This window comes from Palaemon carinicauda, chromosome 26 (genome assembly GCF_036898095.1).
Source record: "Palaemon carinicauda isolate YSFRI2023 chromosome 26, ASM3689809v2, whole genome shotgun sequence".
Classification (NCBI taxonomy): domain Eukaryota; kingdom Metazoa; phylum Arthropoda; class Malacostraca; order Decapoda; family Palaemonidae; genus Palaemon; species Palaemon carinicauda.
In genome coordinates this window covers 838,695-859,613 of record NC_090750.1, presented here as the reverse complement: position 1 = coordinate 859,613, position 20,919 = coordinate 838,695, and the positions used below count along the sequence as shown (strand labels likewise).

General features: G+C 46.7%; 1 protein-coding gene and 1 long non-coding RNA gene across 4 annotated transcripts in view; one reads left to right on the top strand and one right to left on the bottom strand.

Moving 5' to 3' along the window:
• The window catches only part of LOC137619468 (uncharacterized), a 132,546-nt gene extending 117,632 nt beyond the window's left edge, over window positions 1–14,914 (bottom strand). For both annotated transcript variants that reach the window (XR_011039911.1, XR_011039912.1), the window contains exon 1: window positions 14,851–14,914. This is a non-coding gene — a long non-coding RNA (uncharacterized lncRNA). The remainder of the gene's footprint in view (window positions 1–14,850) is intronic.
• Window positions 1–20,919, top strand: part of LOC137619466 (zinc finger protein 501-like) — a 572,135-nt gene that overhangs the window by 426,558 nt on the left and 124,658 nt on the right. The window lies entirely within an intron of this gene.

Sequence of the window (20,919 nt, the reverse complement as noted above, 5' to 3'; positions counted from 1 at the left end):
AGTTGCTACAGCTCTAACTTCGTGCGTCTTAACCTTAAGCAAAGCTCGGTCTTCCTCACTCAGATGTGAATGAGCTTCTCGTATTAACAATCTGATAAAGTATGACAAAGCATTCTTTGACATAGGCAAGGATGGTTTCTTAACTGAACACCATAAAGCTTCAGATTGGCCTCGTAAAGGTTTAGTACGCTTTAGATAGAACTTAAGAGCTCTAACAGGGCATAAGACTCTTTCTAGTTCATTGCCTACGATCTCCGATAAGCTGGGAATATCGAAAGATTTAGGCCAAGGCCGAGAAGGCAGCTCATTTTTGGCTAGAAAACCAAGTTGCAGCGAACAAGTAGCTTTTTCCGACGAAAATCCGATGTTCTTGCTGAAGGCATGAATCTCACTGACTCTTTTAGCCGAGGCTAAGCATACCAGGAAAAGAGTCTTAAGAGTGAGATCTTTCAGGGAGGCTGACTGTAAAGGCTCAAACCTGTCTGACATGAGGAATCTTAGTACCACGTCTAAATTCCACCCAGGAGTAGCCAAACGACGCTCCTTAGTGGTCTCAAAAGACTTAAGGAGGTCTTGCAGATCTTTATTGTTGGAAAGATCTAAGCCTCTATGCCGGAAGACCGATGCCAACATGCTTCTGTAGCCCTTGATAGTGGGAGCTGAAAGGGATCGTCCTTTTCTCAGGTATAAGAGAAAATCAGCTATTTGGGCTACAGAGGTACTGGTCGAGGATACAGAAACTGACTTGCACCAGTCTCGGAAGACTTCCCACTTCGATTGGTAGACTCTAATGGTGGACGCTCTCCTTGCTCTAGCAATCGCACTGGCTGCCTCCTTCGAAAAGCCTCTAGCTCTCGAGAGTCTTTCGATAGTCTGAAGGCAGTCAGACGAAGAGCGTGGAGGCTTTGGTGTACCTTCTTTACGTGCGGCTGACGTAGAAGGTCTACTCTTAGAGGCAGACTTCTGGGAACGTCTACTAACCATCGAAGTACCTCGGTGAACCATTCTCTCGCGGGCCAGAGGGGAGCAACTAACGTCAACCTTGTCCCTTCGTGAGAGGCAAACTTCTGCAGTACCTTGTTGACAATCTTGAACGGTGGGAATGCGTAGAGATCCAGATGTGACCAATCTAGGAGGAAGGCATCTATATGTATTGCTGCTGGGTCCGGGACTGGAGAGCAATAGATTGGAAGCCTCTTGGTCAGCGAGGTTGCAAAGAGATCTATGGTTGGTTGACCCCAAGTGGCCCAAAGTCTCTTGCACACATCCTTGTGGAGGGTCCATTCGGTTGGAATTACTTGCCCTTTCCGACTGAGACAATCTGCTATGACGTTCAAGTCGCCCTGGATGAACCTCGTTACTAGGGAGATGTCTCGATCTTTTGACCAGATGAGCAGGTCCCTTGCGATCTCGTACAACGTCAGTGAGTGGGTACCTCCTTGTTTGGAGATGTACGCCAAGGCCGTGGTGTTGTCCGAGTTTACTTCCACCACTTTGCCTCGAAGGAGATACTCGAAGCTTTTCAAGGCCAGATGAACTGCCAACAGCTCCTTGCAGTTGATATGCATGCTCCTCTGACTCGAGTTCCACAGACCTGAGCATTCCCGACCGTCCAGCGTCGTGCCCCAGCCCAAGTCCGATGCGTCCGAGAAGAGAACGTGGTTGGGTAACTGAATAGCCAGGGGAATACCCTCTCTTAGGTTGATATTGTCCTTCCACCAAGTCAGACAAGACTTCATCTTTCCGGAGATCGGGATCGATACCGCCTCTAGCGTCTTGTCCTTTTTCCAGTGGAAAGCCAGATGGAATTGCAGAGGACGGAGGTGTAGTCTTCCTAGTGATACAAATTGCTCCAGGGATGACAGCGTCCCTACCAGACTCATCCACAGCCTGACTGAGCAGCGTTCTTTCTTCAGCATCTTCTGGATGGAAAACAGGGCTTGATCTATTCTGGGGGCCGACGGAAAAGCCCGAAAAGCTTGACTGTGAATCTCCATCCCTAAATACAGAATAGTTTGGGATGGGACCAGCTGCGACTTTTCCAAATTGACTAGGAGTCCCAATTCCTTGGTCAGATCTAGAGTCCAATTGAGATCCTTCAGACAGCGACGACTGGAAGAGGCTCTGAGAAGCCAGTCGTCCAAATAAAGGGAGGCTCGGATGTCCGATAAGTGGAGGAATTTGGCCACATTCCTCATCAGCCTCGTAAATACGAGAGGAGCTGTGCTTAGGCCAAAGCACAGGGCCTGAAACTGGTAAACCACATCTTCGAAGACGAATCTCAGAAAAGGTTGGGAGTCTGAGTGAATGGGGATGTGGAAGTAGGCGTCCCTTAGGTCTAGCGAGACCATCCAGTCTTCCTTTCTGACCGCTGCTAAGACTGACTTTGTGGTCTCCATGGAAAACTTCGTCTTTATGACAAAGACATTCAGAGCACTGACGTCTAGCACCGGTCTCCACCCTCCTGTCTTCTTTGATACTAGGAAGAGACGGTTGTAAAACCCCGGTGATTGAAGGTCCGAGACTTTGACCACCGCTCCCTTCTCTAGCAAAAGAGACACTTCCAGTTTCAGGGCTTGTCTCTTTTCTTCCTCTCTGTACCTGGGAGAGAGATCGATGGGGGACGTCGCTAGAGGGGGTTTGCGTACAAAAGGGATCTTGTACCCCTCTCTGAGCAACTTCACAGATTGTTGATCTGCGCCTCTCTTCTCCCAGGCTTGCCAGAAGTTCTTGAGTCTGGCTCCTACTGCAAGTCTGAAGTTGCGGGCAGTCAGACTCTGCCCTTAGAGGACTTGGATCCTTTCCTCTTCCCTCGCTTCCCTTCGGCACGAGCACCTCCTCTGCTGGAGGCTCTGCCACGAAAGGGCGGAATAAAGCGAGACGCTGGAGTGTCTAACCTCGGTCTAGCAGACAATGTAGGCAAAGGGGGAGCTTTGCGAGCCGAGGACGCAACTAGATCGTGGGTGTCCTTCTGAACTAAAGATAAGGCAATTTCCTTTACCAAGACTTCAGGAAACAGGCACTTGGAAAGGGGAGCAAAGAGAAGCTCGGATCTTTGGCAAGGCGTCACTCCAGCGGACAGGAAAGAACATAGAGACTCTCGCTTCTTCAGGACTCTGGACGTGAATGAGGCGGCTAGCTCGTTGGACCCATCACGGACGGCCTTGTCCATGCAGGACATAATGAGCAAAGAAACGTCCTTATCTGCAGAAGAGATCTTCCTGCTCAGGGCTCCTAGGCACCAGTCTAGGAAGTTAAAGACTTCGAAAGCCCTAAAAATCCCTTTAAGAAGGTGGTCCAGGTCCGATGGTGACCAACAAATCTTCGAGCGTCTCATGGCAAGGCGGCGGGGAGAGTCTACAAGACTTGAGAAGTCGCCCTGGGCAGAGGCAGGAACTCCCAAGCCGAGAACTTCTCCCGTGGCATACCAGACGCTCGATCTAGACGAGAGTTTAGATGGGGGAAAGGCAAATGCTGTCTTTCCTAAACTCTTCTTAGTCTCTAGCCAATCTCCCAACAGCCGCAAAGCTCTCTTGGATGAACGAGAGAGAACGAGTCTAGTAAAGGCAGGTGTGGTAGCAGGCACGCCTAACACAAACTCTGACGGCGGCGAACGAGGAGCCACAGAAACAAAGTGGTCAGGGAACAACTCCTTAAATACAGCCATGACTTTTCTAAAGTCCAATGATGGTTGAGTTGCCTTAGGTTCGTCAAGTTCTGAAGGTTGATCCTCTTGCGGTTCAGCAACGTCCTCATCTGATAGTTCCTCATCCGAAAACTGATGAGGAAACGGCAACGGAGTGGGCAACGTTTGGCTCGTTGAGTCCGGTCGCACTGGTGCATGCGTGACGGATCCGGACGCAACGTCATGGAACTGCTGCACAGGCTGTGAACTGTCAACAACCATGGGTGCGCGAGGACGCACAGCGTCCACCCGAGACTGTTTAGACCGTCTGGGTTAGGCAGTCAACACCATACCGGGTTGCGGAGGTTGACGCACCGCGTCAAAACAAGTCACCTCTGATGGTTGTTGAACGTCCTGAACGTCAACAACCACCTCCGTGCGTCGCCTAACGTCAACGTGCGGCTGGCAAACCACACTGGGTCGCATGGGTGGGGGAACAACCTCAACAGGTAGACGCGAGAAAGTTACCTCAGCGTCAACAGGACGCACAACAGACCGCTTGGATGGTTGTTGGCCAGAAGGTTCAGCAGCAACCTTCTCCGCATTGAAGTCCTCCATCAAGGACGCAAGCTTGGACTGCATGTCCTGTAGCAATACCCATTTAGGGTCTACGGCCGCAGGTGCGGCAACAGACGGGGTGAGCGACTAAGGCGGTACCGCTTTGCCTCTCTTAGGCGGCGAGCAGTCATCAGATGACGGCAACGAGTCCGAACTGACCCAGTGGCTACAACTGGGACGTTGGACTTGTCCTGAAGGGACCGACTAACGTTTCAAAGGTCGTGAGACCTTGGTCCAAAGTTTCTTACGAGAAACACCTTCGGACGACGAGGTAAAAACGGGCTCTCTCGTCTTACGTTGGTAGGGGCGATCTTGGGGAGATACGCCTGATACCATAGAGGGAACGTCTGTTCGCTGATCAAGGCCTCTCGAACCCATGCGTCGTACGACATTGCTTCTCCCCTGGGCTTGGGAGCTTGCAAGAGGTCCCGGACTAGGAGGACGACAGGCACGAACAGACGAACCCTCAAGCGCAACACTGTTCACAACACTTTGAGAAACACTAGGCACTTTATCACTTCCCGCGGCACTTTGGCACTTTAGTTCCTTTACATCCGCCATGAGTTGATTGCGGTCACTTGCGAGGGACTCGACTCTCTCCCCCAAGGCATGGATAGCTCGCATCATGTCAGCCATCGATGGTTCCTGAGTGCTAGGAGGGGGGTTAGGAACAACCACTACAGGGGAAGGATTAGGTTGAGGGGCATGAGGAGAGGAAAAATCTACCGACCTAGAAGAACTTCTCCTTACCCTATCTCTCTCTAGTCTGCGTGTATACTTCTCAAATTCGATAAAATCGAATTCCGAAAGGCCCACGCATTCCTCACACCGATCTTCCAATTGACAGGTTTTACCCCGACAATTGGAACAAACAGTGTGAGGGTCGAGAGAAGCCTTTGGAAGACGCCTATGACAGTCCCTAGCATTGCATTTTCTAAACTTGGGAACTTGTGAAAGGTCAGCCATTTTGAATTGGTCAAGGGAAAAATCCAAAAAACGATCTAAGTCATCAACAATGAATCCGATACAAAAAAGAGTTCAAGGATTTATTTGAAGAAAAACCCTGTACTGCGAAAGCTCATAACCAAAATAAAGTACTTCACCAAATATGATGGGAAAAACTCCAGGTTTCAACAGCGAGTAAAGTACGTCTTGTCGACACGTCGACAGAGAAGATATTGAGTCTTTGTTTACATCGAGTATGGTATCTGGCCGACAGTTGGCGCTGGTGGGCACACCCGCAACCTGTATAGCGATCGCTGGCGAGTTTTACTGTTTTTTTGTCTGTCGAGCAACAGAGTTGCAGCTATATATATTCACCGGCTAAGTTAAATATTTAAAATATAATTTTTAAACATCTAACTTATCTGGTAGTTATATATATAGCTGATTGACACCTTTGGTGGAGGGTCAGAGACAGCCAACATTGTTGGAATTTACTTAAGAGTTAATAAACAAGCTTAAGGGTTTGTACCTGTTAAGGAAGCTGACTTTAATGATTTCCTGCCTCATTATGTCCGCTTTCCTTAAGAGATCCAGCGATCCACCCAGGGGGCTGAAGACCTGTAGGAGCTGTCAAACTGGTGTATAACCTCTATGTAACAATACCTCTTCCAATACCCTTGTTCCAGGTGCTCTCAAGGAACAAACTGACCACCTGACTGCAAATCAACGTTTGTGGAAGACTGCGTCCAGTCTCCACAAACAACCACAAAAAATACAACAGTTCCAAGAGAAGAAAAAAGTTATCAGGTTATGGGATTGTAGTGGTGGATCCTTCCCCCACTACTGCACTCGCTGCTACGAATGGTCCCAGAGTGTAGCAGTCCTCGTAAAGAGTCTGGACTTGTTTCAGATAGTGTGAGGCAAACACTGATTTGCTCCTCCAGAATGTCGTGTCCATGATACTCTGCAAGGACCTATTCTCTTTGAAGGCTACAGAGGTTGCTACTGCTCTAACCTCATGTGCCTTGACCTTCAAAAGCTTGACAAAGACCTATTCTGCTAGAAGGCTACAGACGTTGCCACAGCTCTAACCTCATGTGCCTTGACCTTCAAAAGCTTGACAAAGACCTATTCTGCTAGAAGGCTACAGACGTTGCTACAGCTCTAACCTCATGTGCCTTGACCTTCAAAAGCTTGACAAAGGCCTATTCTGCTAGAAGGCTACAGACGTTGCTACTGCTCTAACCTCATGTGCTTTTACCATCAGAAGCTTGAGATCCGCCTCACTAAAATGTGAATGAGTTTCCCTTATTAAGAGCCTGATGAAGAAGGAGAGCGCATTCTTTGGCATTTGTAGAGAAGGCTTTTTGACTGAGCACCAAAGTGCTTCTGACTTACCACATAAATCCTTCGTTCTCTCCAGGTAAAACTTCAGGGCTCTTACCGGACACAGGACCTTCTCTAATTCTTTTCCAACCAAATCCGAAAGGTTTAGAATCTCAAAAGCCTTGGGCCAGGGTTGTGAAGGGTGTTCGTTCTTTGCCAGAAAACCCAGCTGTAAGGAGCAGATAGCCTTGTTATCTCTAAAGCCTACATTTTTGTTGAAGGCATGAATTTCACTGACCCTTTTTGCTGTCGCCAAACTGACTAAAAAGAGAGTCTTCATGGTGAGGTCCTTTAATGAGGCTGAATGCAAAGGTTCGAACCTGCTACTCATTAGGAACTTCAGGACTACGTCCAGATTCCAGGCTGGAGATTCCTGATGTCCTTCCTTAGTAATTTCAAAGGATCTGAGAAGGTTCTGGAGATCTTTATTATTAGACAAATCCAAATTCTTATGTCTGAAGACGGCAGCTAACATGCTACTGTATCCCTTGATGGTTGAGGTCGAAAACTTACACCTCCTTCTAAGGTACAGAAGGAAGTCAGCTATCTGAGTCACAGAGGTATTGGAAGAGGAAACAGAGTTGTCTCTGCACCATTCTCTAAAAACCTCCCACTTGGATTGGTAAATCTTGATGGTGGAAGATCTCCTTGCTCTCGCAATCGCACTAGCTGCTTCCTTCGAAAAACCTCTAGATCTCGTGAGTTTTTCGATAGTCTGAAGGCAGTTAGATGTAGAACTTGGAGGTTTTGATGGTACCTTTTCAAGTGGGGTTGTTTGAGTAGATCTACTCTCAAAGGGAGGCTTCTCGGTGAGTCCAACATCCATTCCAGTACTTCTGTGAATGATTCTCTTGTGGGCCAAAAGGGGGCCACTAGAGTCATTCTGGTGCCCTCGTGCGACACAAATTTTTTAATCAACTTGTGTACTATCTTGAATGGTGGAAAAGCACACACATCTAGGTGGGACCAGTTCATGAGGAATGCGTCGATGTGAACTGCTCCAGGATCTGGCACTGGAGAACAGTAAGTCTCCAGCCTCTTCGTTTTCATTGTTACAAACAGGTCTATGCAAGGACGACCCCACGTCTGCCACAGGCTCTTACAGACTTCCTGATGAAGCGTTCATTCTGTAGACAAGACTTGACCCTTTTTGCTCAGACTGTCTGCCATCACATTTCTTTCCCCTTGAATAAATCTTGTGACTAGACTCACATTCCTTTCTCTGGACCAGTAAAGGAGCTCTCTCAACGTCTCATAAAGAGACCTCGAGTGGGTTCCGCCTTGCTTGTCTATGTAGGCCAATGCCGTAGTGTTGTCGGAGTTGACCTGTACCACTCTGTTCAGGACTGACTCTTCGAATCCTTTGAGAGCTAACAAGACTGCCAACAGCTCCTTCTGATTTATATGGAGGATCGCCTGTTCTTTTGTCCAGGCATCAGAGATCTCCAACTTTCCCAGTGTTGCTCCCCACCCCGAGTCCAAGGCGTCGGAACAAAACACAAGGTCTGGGTTCCTCTGTTCTAGAGAAAGACCCTCTTGAAGCTTGACAGAGGCGTTCCACCACTGAAGACATTGCTTCGTGGATTCTGAAATGGGGATAACCTTTGTCTCCAACTCCATTCCCTTGTTCCAATGTAGATTGAGGTGGAACTGAAGAGGGCGAAGATTCAGTCTTCCCAGGGAGACAAACTGCTCCAGTGAGAAAAGGGTCCCCAGTAGGCTCATCCATTCCCTCGCAGAGCACGTTCGTTTCCCTAGAAAGCTTTGAACCTTCACCAGGGCTTGTTCTGTCCTTGAGGCAGACGGAAAAGCCCGAAAAGCTCGACTCTGAATCTTCATCCCTAAGTACAGAATCTCTTGGGATGGGGTCAGTTGCGACTTCTCCTTGTTTATCAGAAGACCCAGTTCATCTGATAAATTCAACGTCATCTGCAGATCCTCCAGGCAGTGACCGTAGGAATGAGCTCTGATGAGCCAGTCATCCAGATACAGAGAAGCTCTGATAACTCTTGAATGCAGCATTTCCACTACATTGGACATTAACTTTGTGAAGATTTGAGGCGCGGTGCTTAGTCCGAAACAAAGAGCCCGAAACTGAAATACCTCCGCTTTGTACACAAACCTCAGGTATTTCTTGAAGTTCGGATGGATGGGGATGTGGAAATACGCACCCTGAAGGTCTAACGAGACCATCCAGTCGTTCTTTCTGACTGCTGCTAGGACTGATTTTGTTGTCTCCATAGTAAATTTTGTCTTCCGTACGAAGACGTTGAGCGCACTCACATCCAGGACTGGTCTCCATCCCCCCGAGTTCTTGGGAACCAGGAACAAACGATTGTAAAATCCTGGTGACCCTAAATCTAGCACCTTCTTTATTGCCTCCTTCTCTAATAAGAGCGACATTTGCTGTTGAATCACCCGTACCTTTGATTCTTCTCTGTATCTGGCCGAGAGATCTATTGGAGTTACTGTACTACTAAAGGAGGTTTTCCTAGGAAAGGGATTTGGTATCCCTCCTTGAGTAACTGAACAGACCAAGGGTCTGCTCCTCTCCTCTCCCATACTAGCCAGAAGTTGGTTAGTCTGGCTTCTACTGCTGTCTCAGGATGCCTGAAAACTTTAAATCAATCAATCTACCGCTGTCTGAAGGCGAATGCAGTCAGACCCTGCTTTGACCTGGTCTTGAGCCCCTCCTCTTCGCTCTCCTTCCCTCGGGTCTGGTACTACCACTGCTGAATGTTTTCCCTCGAAAGGGCTGAGAAAACTGATGGGATGGTATTTCCTCCTTAGGTTTAAGACTCGAGAAGGAAGAAGGCAGAACCTTCCTTGCTGTCTCAGACACTAAATCCTGTGTGGCCTTTTGGGCTAACGCGGAAGAGACTTCTCTGACCAGATCTTGTGGGAAAAGGAGCGAGGAAAGAGGTGCATACAGCAGTTCAGATATCTGCATAGGCGTAACCCCATTCGCCAGAAAAGTGCACATTTGGGCCCTTTTCTTAAGGACACCTGGCGAGAAAAGTGCCGCTTATTCATTGGACCCATCTCTCAACGCCTTGTCCATACAAGACATAATGTGGACGAGACCTTCTGTGTCAACACCCTTCAACATAGCCATCTTTTTCCCCAAGGCTCCTCGAGTCCAGTCGAGGAAATTAAACACTTCGAAGACTCTGAAAATGCCTTTAAGAAGGTGATCCAACTCGGAAGTTGACCCTAAAACTTTAGTCCTCCTCATGGCCGTCCGACGAGGGGCGTCCACCAGACTCGAGAAGTCCCCTTGAGCAGAGGCAGGGACTCCCAGGCCGAGAGCTTCTCCAGTCTCGTACCAAATACTCGATCTGGATGCTAATCTGGCCGGAGGAAAAGAGAAAACTGTTTTTCCCTGGTCCTTCTTAGACTGCATCCAGTCCCCCATCACTCTTAAGGCTCGCTTGGATGAGCGAGACAAAACCATCTTCATAAAATGGGACTCCTTCGAAGCTTTCCCAAGCGTAAATTCTGAAGGCGGGGAACGAAGAGCAGCAGGAACAAAGTTCTCAGGGAAAACTTCAGAAAAAACTCTCACGAGCCTTTTCAAGTCCGCCGACGAATGGAGGTTCTTCGGGTCCTCTTCTTCAGAAACCTCCTCTAATGGATAACTAGGGGAAAGGTGACAGTCGTCGTTCCCTTCTTCTGACAGATCTCCTATCAAAGTAGAGACGTCCTGTTTCCTCGACGACAACTCCTTCTTATCATTACTCCTGGAGTCATGACGTCCAATCTCATGACGCCTGTCGTTACGGTGTCCAAAAACTTGACGCTCGGATTCATGACGTCCGCGTTCTTTATGCTCGGCGTCACGACGTCCAACTTCTTGACGCTCGGCGTCATGACTTCAGCTTCCCGACGCTTGGCGTGATGTTGACGCTCGGCGTCATGACCCTCTTGATGCTTGGCTTTCTGACGCTTGGTGTCATGGCATGAAGAATCTTGACGCTCGGCGTGCTGGCGAGCAACTCTCTTCTTGTCTGTGGGCTGCCAGACTTTCATGAGGGATGAGAATTTTTGCTACATATCCTGAAGATCGCTTAAGTTCGGAGCAACTTGCTGCTGGGGACAAACAGGAGAAGCTGCTTCCTCAACTAATTCTCCAGCCATGTTGATCAAGGAAACTGCAGAACGTTCAGGAGACGAGTACCAATCCAAAGGAGGAGGAGGAGCATGTACAGAAGTCATGACAGCTTCCGACAACTGTTTGTCTCCTATCGAAGTAGATGGCCACTTGGCCAGGAGAATTTTCCTCGGAGCAGGAAGGAAAATGCTCCGGACTGCTCCAATGGCTGCATCCTGGTGCCTGAGGCGTCATAACATGACGCTACTCAACAGCGGAAATTTTCCTCTTGAGAGGTCTTGATGTAAGACGCCAGCCCCGTCTGGGAGCTGCGTCATCAGACGATGAAGATAACACTTTTACCTCGCCTTTCCCATGATGAGGGCTAGCGTCCTGGGAAGCGTCAACAGGTACACTCGAGGGGACGACTGCTCGGGAGGTAACACCTCTCGCCTCCCTTCGCCTGTCGACATTCCTTCTCCCAGGGGTTGGGGAGCTTGGAAGAGGTCTAGGGCTAGGAGCACGACAGGTCCGAGCAGCCGCACCCTCCACTGCACTGATTTTAGCACTGCCACTTGCACTTTTTAATTCTTTCACTCTGACCATAATTTAGTCCTATCCGCTGCGAGAGACTCCACTCTTTAACCAAGGGCTTGAATGCCCACCATCATGTCTTTAAGTGTTGGTTCGGTAGTTTTAACAGTAGTGGGATCTGGAACTACAACTACAGGGGAAGGCTCAATAGGCTCATTAACCAGGGGAGGGGAACAATCCCTAGAAGAACGAGACATACTTTTACTTTTCCTGATCCTATCCCTTTCAAGCTTACGCACGTAGCGGTCGTAATCCAACCACTCGCTCTCAGTCAAAATTGCACATTCATCACATCGATCATCCAACTCGCAACATTTACCTCTGCATTTAACACAAATGGAGTGGGGATCTACCGAGGCTTTAGCAAGCCGGGTCTTACAACCTCTCACACACCTTCTAATACTCGAAGAAGAGTTAGACATTATGAAAAAATTCAAAGAGAGATCAAAACAAGCAAGGGTTAAAACAACAATAACTAATCAGTGCCAATGAAATATCCAAAAAAACAAATCCAAACGAGCGAAAGCCAAAGCCAAAGTGTATATCACCAAAATAACTGCAAATAACGCAGGTCACAACGAGCGAAATTCCAACCATGTCATCGGTGAGGCGGCAGGGAATATCTGAGGAATAGTTGGAATGGTTCCAGGTACCTGGGTAGAGGGCGCACAGGTGGTACACCTGGCTACCCAATCGGTGATTGCCGCGAGTTTTGAAATTCTGCTGTGACGTCAGGGACTAGGCTATATATATAACTACCAGGTGTCAGATGTTTAAAATATGGGAGTTTTGTGGGCCATGGTTATATCCCACTTTGGGGACCCCAGAATCCTGGGTCTAACAGCTTGCTTTAAGTTCCTAACGAGCCTAGACAACTCTCAGGAACGTAGTGGTCTGTACCCTTTGATTGGGAGGTCATACTCAAGTACAACCTGTAGCCTTTGACAGCCACGGCAGAGAGAAGCTTCTTTTGGCGATGAAAGACGAGGAAGACCGCGAACTGTGTAAAAACTGCTCTAATGAGAGAAATATCCCTTCTACGACATCAGGCACAGAAGATAGTCCTTTTATCCTGGTAAAACAGCTGTAGAAGATGTTCAGAGACATCTGGACATCTGCCCCATGTCTTGCGAAGGTCTTTCGTTTTGACTCCAGGTTCCTTGATTCCATTGGGATCGGACGTAGGTCCAGCTCCTGTCTATGATAGACCGTCACTGACAGGTAACATCTCACCTCTGGAGAATGAAGCATGACCAGTATTTCTCCTTCCATGTAGAATGGATGAGGGAAAGCATTCAGCCTCCTCATTTACAGGATGCTCTGACCCATACGGAGCTAAGCCCCTCCCATCAGTTTGGCTACTGGAGATAACATACCACTGACCTCAACGGGGTCAGGTATTGTCTACCTCTTCAGAAATAGAGGCAAGATCACTTGAAGGAGAAGTCTTGGCAGATAGACCGCTCAAAGTCCCACGGGACTTCTGGCAATCTATCTGCCTAGACTTCTCCTTCTTGAGAGAAGTACAAATGTCAGAGGGAGAAGAGGAAAAGGAGGAAGATGGGCATGAAGTATGAGTGACCACTGAAAAAGATGCTCCTACGAGAGGGGCAGTGGTCACAGGCACTGGGGACACCAATATTGACCTTGGGGAAGGAGTTAAAGGTACAGGGGTATGTAGAACATGGACACGAACTGGGGGTAATTTTACATGCCTCACATGCACTGGGGTCACTGGTACCGTGGACACCAGGGGGAGAAACCTTAGTTACGAGCTCCTTTAATACAGATATGGTGGGCCAACCTGAAAAACTTAAAAAAGGCCAAAATTTTTTTAGGTCAAACTCGTCGTGAACAGTCTGAACGGCAACGGGAGACCCTACAGGATGAGATGAAATGTAGCCTTCACTGAGAGAGGTCCACTCATACCCACAACCTATCAGAACGGCAACGGGAGACCCTACAGGATGAGATGAAATGTAGCCTTCACTGAGAGAGGTCCACTCATACCCACAACCTATCAATGCAGTGCCAAGGTCTACTGACTTTCCCTGCCCATTCCGCAAGGACAAAGCCTGGGGACTTTACTAAGAAGTCACAGTCGAACACGAATTCGAATGAGTGAATTAAGGGCTATAGAGGTTCTCCAGCATCAACCTGGGTGTTGCTACAGTTAACATCGGATAGTCCAGCTTAGGTTTCTTCTTCCTCTTTTTTTCAAGAATGCTTACCAATGCAGAGGAGGTCATGACCTGCACTCAGTATGATTGTGAATAATCGTGCGAAACGCACATGGATAATTATGATTGATGACAAGTTTACACATATATCTGCAACATTTACCAACCTTCCCTGGGTTTTATTGCAATTTTTACTGTCTTCATATTTCAGATGTAGCCCTCAATCTAAACATACAATTTGAAAGAATCAATAACTTCCAATGGAGCAAAAATACGTCCGCGCCATTTGTGGCCGAAGAAAAAAAGTGAAGTCTTTGGTAGATAAGTGGGCAGGCCTACTAGCCCACGCTCACACTACCTCTTGTTAACTACCTCGTTAACGAATCAATTGCTATTCCAGCTCCACAGAAGAAATATCGATATTTTACGGATGAAAATTTTGCATTTGTGCAGGAACATGTTGACGAGACAGGTACTTTTCTCTTTAAAATTAAAAAGTCATATCTCATGCATGGATAGGACTGTTAACATTGGATTAAGGTTCCATAACTGGGCAGGTTAATATAAGGCTTAATCATAATACTTATAGTAACAATAATAATAATAATATGCATGTATGATGACGGACGATTATGAATAAGGCAGTGTAAGGGGGGTCAAGGGGGGGGGGGGGTTAGCTCCCTGTTAGGTAGGGACTAAGAATTCGGCAATGTAAGTGGGGTCGCAAGCAGACATTAGACCCCACGTTAGGTAGGGTTATTTGAGGTGGGTCGTTTTAAGTTAGTCTGTGTTCTTTTGTGGAGGTTTAGCAGAACAACAGACATTTTTTGTGGGACAGCAGCCTTGTCTTATAAACAGCTAGAAAACGGGAAGAAATTCCCATTTTCTGTGCACGAGGTAGGACCTGGCCGCTGATCCATAATAATAATATTAGGATAATCTTTGTAATTTACAATTCCTTTCATAATTATTACGAATCAAACGCATAAACTACGTACTCTTTTACTACTTATATTGAAATTCAGACTATTATGGATTACAGTACAATAATACCTTCAATTTTTCCCGCTGATCAAATAACCTTCATATTCTAATGGGGTCCATAACAATATTCAGGCAAATCTATAAACTAATATAAATAAAAAAAAATATTGCTATACACCAACAAGTTCATTCATTTTTTATTAGAAACGATATCAATACTTTATATCGTAAAATAATAAGCCATTTACATCATTCTGTGATTGAAAATGAAGTCCCTTTCCAAAATGACATTCTTTGAGTGACATGTAAACATGAGAAGGAGCCCTGGCTAGAGCTAATCTAGACTTTTATTTCTGGGTTATATATTCTATAGATAATAATTTGGATTTAATTCATTCGTTAGACATTATAATAGACAGGAAACTTACCGTTTAGACATAAAACGACGGTAAATACAAGGTTTTGTTAAAACTCTGAGGAGGACTAAATGTGTTAGTAGTAACTTTATAGCAAATATTTATAACGGCTCCCCATCACGATTGATGTTGTCTTACCTTCTTCGCTATTAGTTCTTGGGTTAATTTAAACCATGAAGTAAATGAACACAAGTTTACTTAAAGGATTATTTTTATTGATTTAAAAACCGGATTATTAGTTTATTTGGAAGATTCAATTCATGAAAAATAAGGATACAAACTCTGATAGTATTTGAAACTATTCATCATATTGTAACATTTTCACAGTATCTGTATTTAGAATTATTTCATTTCTAAGATAAATGAAATTTTTCATTATTTGTATGTTTTATAATTTCTTAATCTTTCAAAAAGATATGTAATGAGAGAGAGAGAGAGAGAGAGAGAGAGAGAGAGAGAGAGAGAGAGAGAGAGAGAGAGAGAGAGAGAGAGAGAGAGAGAGAGAGAGAGAGAGAGAGAGAGTTAAATTTGAGTAGGTTAAGGAGGTAATGGAAGATCAAATTAGAGAACCATATCGGGAATATTGGGGAAAAATTATCATGGAAATATGGAATAAATATGATATTAAAATAGAAGTAAGAAAATATAACAAGCAAGAACTCAAAAAAAGAAATGAAAAGTAAAGTGGCAAACGAAATTAAAAGAAATAGAAGAAAAGAAAACAGAGATGACCAAATTGAGGTATATGAATAGTAATGGTAGTATAGATTACATAGGAGAACTTGACAATGATGAGACTGCAATAGTTATGAAAACAAGGTTAAATACGCTAGAATTAAAAGAGAATTATAGAAAAGGGATTTTGACGTAGGAAAAATCTATTTCTGGGCGAGGGACCTGTGCCGCCCAGTGAATAAGCTCCATTTAGCACTTATTCTTAGGTAATTTACTGCTAAATATACCAGAGAAAAAATGTAAAGGAGTGCTAGGTTAACTAGCTCGCTCACCTATTGGTGTCGGTATAAAATTGGGCGTATAATCCAGAGGTCCCGCACTATTTAGATTCATCCACGACAGAAACCCCAATAGAGGAGAGCCGTTCAACCTCACTCGGTACTACTAACACTGCATCCGCTCAGAACCCAACTCCTTAGCACCCAAAGTTTGGGGACTCCAAGGGAGAGGAGCTGGGAGGGTTCACTGGGCGGCACAGGTCCCTCGCCCAGAAATAGATTTTTCCTACGTCAAAATCCCTTTTCTGGGCTCGAACCTGTGCCGCCCAGTGAATCTATACAAGAGAAATGTCACCAAACTTGCAAAATAAAGGAAAAAAAATAAGCGTAAGGGAAATACAGGATGCTTTAATCAGAGATGAGTACCAAAAAACAATTATAAGGGTATCTTAAATATGAACATAAATCCAATAAGGTAGGTATAATAATGCCGTGAGTGATAATATATACAGATACTCAGGAGTTTAAAAATTTACAAATATAATAACAGTATTCAGGTGCGAGACCAACGAATACAATAGGGCATAAATGAGGCAGGTAGGAGGGAGAGATAAAGAGACAAGGCATTAACCTGTGAGTTACCTGGGAGTAACTACGCTCCCTGCGGCTACTGTCGAAAATTTTAGGGCTTCCAAATGTTTAAGGTAGTGTTTCTTGAACACTGACGGTGATTTCCACCCTGTATACCTGGAAAGGTCCGTAAAATTCATGTGGTGAAAAAAGTTCACCGAAGTAGCAACCGCTCCGATATCATGTGCAAGAGGAAAAGAGTCAGGGTTAGCTTGTTTAATAAAATACAAAATTTGTTGCCTGATCCCTTTAATAGTAATGGTACCGCCTTGTTCTCTAACGAATAGAGGCCCCGAGGAGTTAGAGGAGGTCCGGGATAAATAAGACCTAAGAGTAGTAACAGGGCACAGAGACGGGTCTTGCGTGAGGGGAACAATTTTCCAGGAGGACCATCTGTTCTGAGGGTCTTCGTTCTTAGCCAAAAAGAATTTGTTAGGAGAAAGAAGGACCTCTCCCGAAGGCAGGAACTCAATATGACCCGGGTCTCTCGACAAGGCTGCCAGTTCATAAATTCTTGCCCCGGAAGCCAAGCTCACCAGGAAAAGTGTTTTCCTGAGAAGGGGAATGTAATCACAAGAACTGTTAATGGTATCAGAAGCCAATTTGAGTACATCATTAAGGAACCAGGTCACCGGGGTAGGACGAGTAACTGGTTTCAGTCTGGCACAAGCTTTCGGAATTGAAGCTAACAAAGAGTCGGTTAAGTCTATGTTAAAACCCACTAGGAAGATCTTTTTCAGAGCAGATTTAATAGTGGTGATAGTATTGGCTGCCAGACCTGATTCTAATAAAGATCTAAAGAAAGTGACTGTAAGGTTCAAGTTCATACAGTTCACGTCTGAGTCTATCAAAAATTTTGCCAACTTTTTAACTGCAGTCATACTGGCCGATGGTGGAATCCCGTTTATCCGATTCTAGGAACAAGGTGTTTTGGGGATCAATATTGGCACCATGCATGGCCGCAAACTTCATAAAGTCCATAAAGTTAGGGCGCTCTGAATGTTTGAGAAAGCGTACACAACGCGTGTTTGTACTATCTGAGACAGAACCGGATTGGGTATCGGGTGAGGGTATAGTCTCAACTCTCGCAGGAGAGGATACCAGTTGCTCTTGGGCCAGTTGGGTGCAACCAAGGCTACTTGTCCCTTGAAGGATCTCAGCTTGTCTAGAACTTTCAGCAAAAGATTCACCGGGGGAAAGAGATAAATCTTTTCCCAGGTGTCCCAATTCTGTGCCATGGCGTCTGTGGCGTAAGCCTGAGGGTCTAGATTGGGAGCCACATATACTCTCAATTTGTGGTTGGACTCCGTGGCGAAGAGGTCCACTTGGAGACCGGGAACCTGAGAGAGAATCCACCGAAATGACTTTAGATCAAGTGACCATTCCGATTCTAGAGGGGAGGTCCGGGACAGGGCGTCTGCCACTACATTCCGGACTCCCGCCAGGTGGACAGCTGAAAGATGCCAACGGTTCAAGGCTGCTAGGGAGAATATGGCTACTAGAACATGGTTCAGAGGCCCTGACTTTGACCCGCCTCTGTTGAGGCAGCGGACCACCACTTCGCTGTCGAGGACCAGACGAAGGTGTTGTTTCTTGGGAAGAGCGAGACGTTTCAGGGTTAGAAGAACTGCCATGGCCTCCAGCACATTGATGTGAAATTGGCGGAACAAGGGAGACCAAAGACCTTGAACTTTCTTGAGCTGAGAATAGCCGCCCCAACCTGATAAGGATGCGTCCGTGTGAATGATTAATTTCGGAGGCGGAAATCGAAGGGGAACTGACTTTGACAGACTGTTTGCTCTTGTCCAAGGAAGAAGTCTTTCCCGTAGAATGGGAGGAAGGCGGACTTTCCTGTCCCGGAGCTTCCGGTTCGCCCTCGAACGCCAGACACGATTGATATCTTTCAATTTTGCCTTCAGAAGAAGATCCGTCACTGAGGCAAACTGAAGGGACCCCAGAATCCTCTCTTGGAGTCGTCTGGAACTTACTTTGTCTTTGAGAAAGGGTTTGGTGTTCCTTGCAATCTCTAACCTCTTGGGTTTGGGAAGACACAGAGTATGAGATATAAGATCCCATTGCAGGCCGAGCCATTGGAACTTCGATTTTGGAAGAAGACGGGACTTCTTGAAGTTGATCTGGAAGCCTAGAGATTGAAGATAATGGATGACTTTGTGAGTGGCTTTTAGGCAATTTTGGGAGGTGTCTGACCAAATGAGCCAGTCGTCCAGATAGGCTACTACTTGAATCCCTTGATTTCTGAGTTCCTGAACAGCGACTTCTGCTAACTTTGTGAAGATCCTTGGGGCGATGTTGAGCCCGAAAGGCATCACCTTGAAGGAGTAACTTTTGTCCCCTAAGCGAAAGCCTAGGTACGGACGGAAGTGTCTCGCTATCGGGACGTGATAATAGGCGTCTGTAAGATCGATAGAGGTGGTGACGGCCCCACGGGAAAGTAAGGTCCGCACCTGCGAGACGGTAAGCATTCGAAACTTGTCGCATTGAATGGACAAGTTGAGAAGGGATAGGTCTAGAATCACTCTTCTCTTGTCTGAATCCTTCTTCGGGACACTGAACAGCCGACCTTGAAACTTCAGGTGTTTCGTTTCTTGTATGGCGTTCTTTTGTAAAAGATCCTGGACAAATTCGACCAGGTCCGGAGTGGAATGTTGACGAAATTTGTTCGGAGGAGGAGGTCCTTGAATCCAACTCCACCCCAGTCCCTTGGAGATGATACTGAAAGCCCAGGGACTGAACCTCCATTTGTTGCGGAAGGCATAGAGCCTCCCCCCTACCTGCTGCACCTCAGTATTGGTTTGAGGAGTTGCCTCCACGTCCGCCTCGGAAGTTCTTTCCTCTGCGAAAGGCTCTTCCCCTGCCTTTGTTCTGGTTAGAACCACGGTGGTAGCCTCTACCTCTACCATAACTCTGGGAAGAGCTATGAGCCTCATACGACTGGTTAAAGGCAGGAGAAGTGGCGGAGGCACCGGAAAGCTGGCTCTTAGGGAGCAGAACGGTGACATAGTCGTCCGAAGGAGCCTGAGAGGTGGAAGGCTGTGCAGGGGCAACAGGAGATGGGGGAAGAGGCAGCCGGAAAATGGACGAACCACTCTGCTGTTGCCTGAACTGGGTGGAGGTATATGGACGGAGCTTCTTCCTACCCCGGGCTTGGTAATTTGCAGGGTCATATTTACGTTTAGGAGTCAAACCCCAACGGGCTTTAAGGCTCTGGTTGACTCTAGTGGCCTCCGCCAAGACTTCCTCTACAAGATCCTCAGGGAAGAGGTTTGAACCCCAACAGGAGGACCGGATAAGCTTATTAGGTTCATGCCTAATAGTCGCCTCTGCCAGGACATGTTTGCGACACCTGCGTTTAGCAGTAGCGAAGTCATACAGGTCATAGTATAATGACTACAACGTAGCCTTGTTGAGAGACTTAAAAATACTCTCAGTATCGTAAGTCAAGGCTATCGACTCCGTGGAAGTGGCCAAGTTCAGAGTACGGCCAACGCGTAGGCGGGAATCATACTCCTGTTTAATGAGGGATTCCGGGAGACGGGGAAGCTGCTCACTAAACATTACTGAAGCACAGTCTGCTGCTAGCTTGCCAGAGGTAAAAGTGGTATGGACGTTGTCCCAACACTCAATGCCTGAAGGAAGAAGGAGGGAGATTGGATCCACCTCTCGGATGGGAGGCAAGGGCTTCTCCTCCAGAGCATATTGGAAGGCAAGCTCCGCTACCTTATTGACACATGGAGTCACGGTGTTTTTGTCCATTAAGAACATTGTGAAGGAGCTCTTATAAGGCGTCAACATGGTGTTGGTACAGCCGATGTCATTCAGGAATCTGGCCCACACAGATTGGGCTTGCTCTTTTGGGAAGATGACTGTCTCCTTGGGGACCTTGTCTAACCGAACCAAAGCTTCCTCGGTAAGCCTGGCATAACCATGAAATGGAAATGCCAGACCAGGAGGAAAGAGTTCAAAGTCCTCTAGGGGACGAGTGCCAAGACCCTCCAAAGTTAACATTCCGTCTGAGAACGGGGAATGAAGAGCCATACGCCAAGGGTTATTTTTGGCAAACGGCGGGAGCTTAGAGGCATCCGGGATGAGAGAGCTTTGGACTCGCTCCGGAGCACCTTGCTCTAATGCCCCAAGTCTCTGACCGATGTTAGAGAACATCGTGTCCATCTTAGACTGCATCTCTGATACCAACTTAGCCTGCATCTCCGACACGATGCGAAGCATGGCTGATTCGGAAAGGCCCGGGCTAGCAGCAGGTGTGGCGGAATGAACTCCCGGGTCGCGAGACTTAGAGGAGGAGCCAGAAGCCTTAGATGACAGGTTTGTATTCTGTTTAGAACCATGAGAAGCCTTATGAGGCTTACGAGCTTTAGGTAAGGTTCTAGACTTATTCTTGGGGGAACCGAGTGTGATCGTTGGGACGAATCACGGTCCCCAGAAACACCATGAAAGGAAGAGCGATCAGATGAAGAAGAAA